This window comes from Oryzias melastigma, linkage group LG7 (assembly GCF_002922805.2).
Source record: "Oryzias melastigma strain HK-1 linkage group LG7, ASM292280v2, whole genome shotgun sequence".
NCBI lineage: Eukaryota > Metazoa > Chordata > Actinopteri > Beloniformes > Adrianichthyidae > Oryzias > Oryzias melastigma.
Window position 1 is genome coordinate 294252 of NC_050518.1, and position 6302 is coordinate 300553.

Sequence of the window (6302 nt, forward strand, 5' to 3'; positions counted from 1 at the left end):
GTTATAAATCTGGAGCAGAAAAAAAAGTATTTATTTTTCTACTTTGAGTTGACATCTGGATCAAAACTATTTGGCTGAATAGCTCCAATATTGTTAGGAATGGGGTGTGAGAGGCTGCAAGCTAGCAGGAGAGTGCATGAACAGATGGATGATGGGAAATAGAGGTGAGCTTTCTCTGCGCCAACAATCCCACCAATAACTCAGAGATAAATTTACAATGAAATACTGTCACTCTACAGGAACTATGTATTAGAAAACATGTTTTTTTTATTTTTTATTTTAGCTAAGAACAGCAAAATCATAATTAAAAAAAACACTGGGAATGCTTTTAAAATAGATCAAAAGTTAATCAGAGACTTCAACATTTTCACTTTTTCTTGTTTAAACTCTTAAAGTATATCAGACTGATAACAGAGATCTGCTTGCGATCAAAGACTTATGTAAACATAGTAAACTAAAAACATTCTGTACAGAAGAAACAGCGCGAAGGAGATTGGTTTACTATAGTCTGCAGCCAATCAAGAAGCAGAACACAATACACAGTAAAAAAAAAAAAAATACACAATTGCACTCCACTAAACAGCGAGATTGTACAAACTGCATTATTGCTATACTGTAGTACAATAATGAGATATGAATGCATCTCTTGTATTTGTACTTGTAAAATTTGAGAAAACAAGTGATGTTCCCCTTCTTGCAGAAATGAAAGCCCAACACTCCAGAAAAATCACTGCACGTGTATTGATTCTGTCCGGAGGGGACGGATCGGGTCGCTCTGGAGTCTTTCAGAAACAGGAACCTCCTTGTATCTGTGGCATTCATCCGGGATAGAAGGCCCCAATCAAACCTAGCTCAGCCTCATTCCCCATTCCTCTTTAATCTTTATGAATTATGAATTGGATTCTGTGGTTGAGAAAGAAGCAGCATTTACATAACCCCTCTGACCAGCGCCTCATGTTTTATGTGCACTCAGATCTGCACTGCATTGACAACAAATTATTTGTCCTTGTGCATTCAGAATCTGCAGACGTGTTCATGCATTCAATAATTCAGTGCAGGAACACGCGTGTGATGATATGTACATTTCTATATGTTGTTAGTGTGCGTGCACATGTGTGTGATTTCCATTAGAATTGTTCACTGCTGTTGAATCAGGCGAGTCAGCAGGAGGAACAAAGTCCTCCCCCTGCGGGCGGTATTATGGCAGCGTGAGTAAAGGTGTTTTCTGACACACAAAGCGACGCTTTAAATTTCAAATGGGATTCTGGAGGGCTGGTTGAAAAGAAGAAGAAACAAATCTGTGGAGGGCTTCACACCACTTTTTTACCCCTCCTCCCTCTCCTCATCTCCTCTCTGCCACTGTCTCTTTCCCCCTCTCTCTTTCTCTCTCTCGTGTCAACCTTTTCAAAAAGCATCTATATTCTCGCACCAGACTGTAGGAGCATGTTGTCATGTTGCTATGCTACCTGAATGTCAAGCAGAATGTCAGAGTGATGGCAGAGTGTGAATGTGCAATAAAATATGAAGCTTCTTCTGATGATGGGAGAGCTGGAAGGGGAAGAAAGCGAAGCAAAAATACTGAGGGCATCATTAAAAAACTCATTTTTGCTGAAAATTTAAAGGACATACAGTTGAATTTAGAACTGAAATATGCTTCACTTTAAAAAAAGACTTAATTTCTGGTCATAGAAAGATGAAGAAAAAAATCCACCCAGCATTGTTAAAGGTCACTAAACTCTTTCTCTTGCTGTGAACTCCAATAAACTAGCACAGTTGTTGACAGTAATGCTAATTTGACGATGGAAACGCACACATTCAGGTTCACACAGCCACGTGCAAAGGTCAAAGCCCCCCTGTTTCATTTCACTCTTTGAGTATCTGTGTGTAAACACCTGAAAAAAAACTTTCTGATCACAGCAACTCTCTGTGTTGAATAGATACAACCTCAAACAAACAACATCATTGTTATTTAATCAACAACAATGAAGCCAAAAGAGAAACTGCTTTGGGCGATTCTGATTCCCCTCGCTGCTTTCACAGGACTTGGATGAGGTAACTGCTGCTGCTGCTCCTGGAGCATCTCTGGGTCTGCCAACACTGAGGGAAACATCTGAAATCGTCTTAGACTTGAAAGGAAAAATGATCTTAAATTTTCCCCAAGATCAAACCAAATAAGTATATAAACCAGGATGAATCTCACACTCTACAAGCCCCAGTCGTTGTAGAGTTTGTGATGTGATCACAAAAGACATAGCAGACACTATGACTTAAAGCCTCAGTCACATGCAGCCTGTAGGGGCTGACCCGTAGATGGGTGCTGCTGGTTTTTAGGCTGTCCAGGGCAGGCCCATGCAGGGTTGTAGAGAAGAGCGGCTGCATCCTAAATGAGCGTAGGTGTGTCTTACAGCCCATGAGGCTTGTACAGCCCCCTTAAGGGACATGCACGGAGTGTGCAGGTGATATGCACGATCCCGTAAGAGGGCCGTAGCTTACGCTGTTGTATAGGTGTTGGCTACAACCTGCTGCTCACAGCACCCCTGTAGAAAAAATCTGCATGAACTTTTTGCACTACAGGCTAATAGAGCAGTCCACAGCCTTTGTATTTTATCTGGGCCAACTGGATGCCCTGTTGGCCATTTTTCTCCTGCAGACAGCCCATATCCATCCGTAAGGGCAGTTGTGACTAAACCTATGTATACACAGCCCTCTGCAAGAGGTCAAGACTTCACTTCTAATGAAAGTCTATGTAAACGAGCATTTCAGGCTTCCACTTTCAAAACTCTTGCGTAGAGGTGTTGGTGCGCATGTTTTTACGGCTGTTTTCAGGCTCTACATACAAAACATGTGGCCATTGAATGAGCATCGCCAGCTAAACTATAGATTGAACTTTGACCAATCAGTGAATCGGATTCTGTAGTGATAGATGGAGCAGGTGGTGAAACTTACCAAACTTAGAGTATAACTGGTTTATCTAGTAAACTCAGACATGGCGACAAGATGTATTATTAGTGAAATTATAATAAGATTGTTAATACCATACAGTGTTACATGGATTCTCAAACGGTGAAGCTCCAATGATTGTTCTGCTTCTCCTGGAGGGCATTTCAGTTTGGCCACTAGGTGGCGTTATCGCTACACCTTATTCCAGTAAAAGAAAGTATAGGCAAAAAACTGTATTTCAGACCACTAATGGTTTTAGAAAATATTTTCAATACAAAAGTTTGGAAAATTCATGCCTGTGAGATAAATAAAGATGTTCATCTAGTGAGCAATGTATGCTTAGGTCGATTGAGCGTTAGCATTAGCCGCTTTATTGGAAATCCCATTACACGTAAGCATCAAGTTAGCAGACTTTAGCATTATGCGTTAGGTCAATCTCTACATTCATGGATCGATTGTTGATCTATTAAGCTTGGATTGATTCAGATCAGTTGATCGATTTTATCAACCCAGCCCTACTTTGTAACAATGACCGACTTTCTGATCTGACTTCTACGTAAACTCTGAATAATTGGGTCGTCTGGTTGCAGGAATAGTTTTAAATCTTCAATTAAGAATCTCTTTCTTTAAAATTCAGATCTTTTTCTTTTTTTAATTTGTGATCTGACAAAATGAGGGAGAAAAACAACTGACCAATCTATTTTTCAACAGAACAATGGAAATAACGATAAGATGAGACACCAACCCCATGATTTATGTTCATTTTTGGAAATCCTCACATTGATTTTGAAGAGGTTGTTTAACAATTGTTTGTGATATAATGTAATGAAGCAACTTCAAAGCCACTTTTACAGGATAATGTAACTGATATTAAAACTTCATGTCTGAGTAAACAAGAAAAAGCTCCAAACTGCTGTTTACTGATCAGTTACTAGAGATGAAGATGTCATCATCTTCCTGCTTCTAAGAGTCAGCTCTCATCTGACTAAGGCAGGGAACCTGGAACAACTTGATAGGCTTCCCAAGAGTAAACCAACTGAAATGATTCCAAAAACACAACAAGGACTCACCTAGAAAGAAAGAAGCAAAAGAAGATGGTAAGAAATGCAGGCCCTCCTTTACTCAGTTCAGGTCAGAGTTCATTATTCTACAGTCAGAACGAGACTTTTAGATCAAAGTGACTTAAACAAATCTGAATTATCCCCAAAATGCTTTTTTTTAAATATTCTGTGGACTCATGAGACAGAAGAACTTTCTGTAAGATGTGTCATCCATCATCTGGAGTTTTCTCACTTTTACATGAAACACTTGATTATTATATTATTGAAATTTCTACAGCTAGAATGCCACAGAGCCTCCAGATTATTAACCAGACATTTGTTACAACTGCCTTGCATCATGTGTGGCGCCTTCAGATGTCTCCAAACATTAGAACAAATAACTTCAGCGAGCAGAGGCTGCTCCTCTTCATCATCAGCTGATCAGGATCGTTGTTGCCGCTGCTGTTCTCCTGGTTCAATTTAGCTCTAATGATGAAAATTCAGAAAACAAAACTCAGAAAGATGATGGATGATTGTTCTCCTGGAGGGTTGACTTCTGCAAAGTTGTTATGTAAAATGAGGCCACCTCGATGACGAGCATGAAGGCCAATCAGGGTTTCAGAAGTTGTCACGTTACGTGCCACATCTTCTTCCCAGCTCCTCTGTCAGCTCTCTGTCTAGCTGCATTTCTGAGGAAACCTCCAAACTGTAATGGAACAGACAGTCACTTTCAAAGTTTCCAGATTTTATGTACAAGTATTGGACGTAGCACAAGTAAAAATGTAATTTATCACTCATAGGCGGAGTCTGTCACCGGCTGTGACCTCCGGACCAGCCGTCCCACATCTCTATGATTGCTGTCAGTTTGTCAGCGGCTCGCTGTGCTTTCAGGTTTGTCAAATCTGAGAACCGCTGATGTGAACATTTCCAAGGACAGAAAATGTGGCCCAGCATGTGTAAACCTCACAGCAGCTTTCCCATTGGGACGCTTTCACACCTGCCAGCATGAGAGGGAGCGACGATGGGCGGTCACGTTTGTGCCCAGACAGTTTCTTCCCCAACACCCCAGTTTGTGGTTTCAGCAACGATTCTGGGGCGTTGGGACAAAATAACATGCTGGTTTGATGTTTTTTTACATCATTCCACAATTGTTTTACAATCATTTGAAATCGGTTAACTTGGAGTAGTTGCTTTTCTCTTTGGCTGTTTTCTTATTATTGTTTTTAAATGGAAAATTTCCTCTTCTTTTATAAAACTTCTCACCTTCTTTACCCTTCCTCTCGAGTTGGCTTTCTGTTACCCATGAAGGGTGTTAACTGGACCTTATACAATAAGTATTCCTCTAGATTTCAATGAAAACATAAAATAGCTTCAAGAAAGTCATAGATAAAACAGAGATTATTGTGTTACTTAAATTTTACTGACATGTTTGAGAACATATCTGAAATTAATTTGCTTTATATATTTTTTTATGTTAAAATTTTTAACTCTAGTAACTTCGGGGTCAGTTTTGACCCATTCATATTTTCTTCAAGAACATGTAAAATAAATACATATTTATTTTTGACAGCAACAGAACTTGAATCCAAACACATTGGCACACAAACAACCAACAAACAAAACCAATAGAAATCACTCACGTCTTCCAAAAATATTAAAATCAGAGAATCTTTGTGTGTCTGGACGGGCCTGAGTTTGTTTATCTTGCACCTCTGCTGGACATATGAGCATCCTCTGAGAGAGGAGGTGACTGTCAATGTTTTGGCTGAAGTCCACTAATGATTTTAAATTTGGCTTTAACTATTGCTTTATGAAGTCATTTTATATAACCGGGTCAAAACCGACCCTAGCACCAGAAAGGACATAATTTCAACCAGAGCATTCTGTAATAAAACATGCAAAAAATTGAATTTTTTGTTGAAAATGGGTCCTGAAATGCCAAAAAATCTTCATGGAACATAATAATTTTAAATAATTCTGTTATGCAATTAAAAAATGAAAAGCTGAAACGGGTCGGTCCCGACCCTAACTCAAGATTACGGTCAAGGCCAAAAAAGCTTTTCAGTCTCAGTATCATTCTTCCATTCCATTCACTCTGCTGTCAAGCAGAGCTGCCCTGCTAGTTCTAACCAGACCACTGGGGGCAATATAGGGTTCAGTATTTTGCCCAGACATTATGACACACAGCAACATATCAAACCTGCAATCCTCCTATCAGAGGTCAGGCACTTTAAGTGTTAGTCACATTTTTGGAATGCCCAGACTCATGGAGGGTCATAGAAAGGATTATTTCCTAATTTCTAATTGCTGAGCAGCACGTGA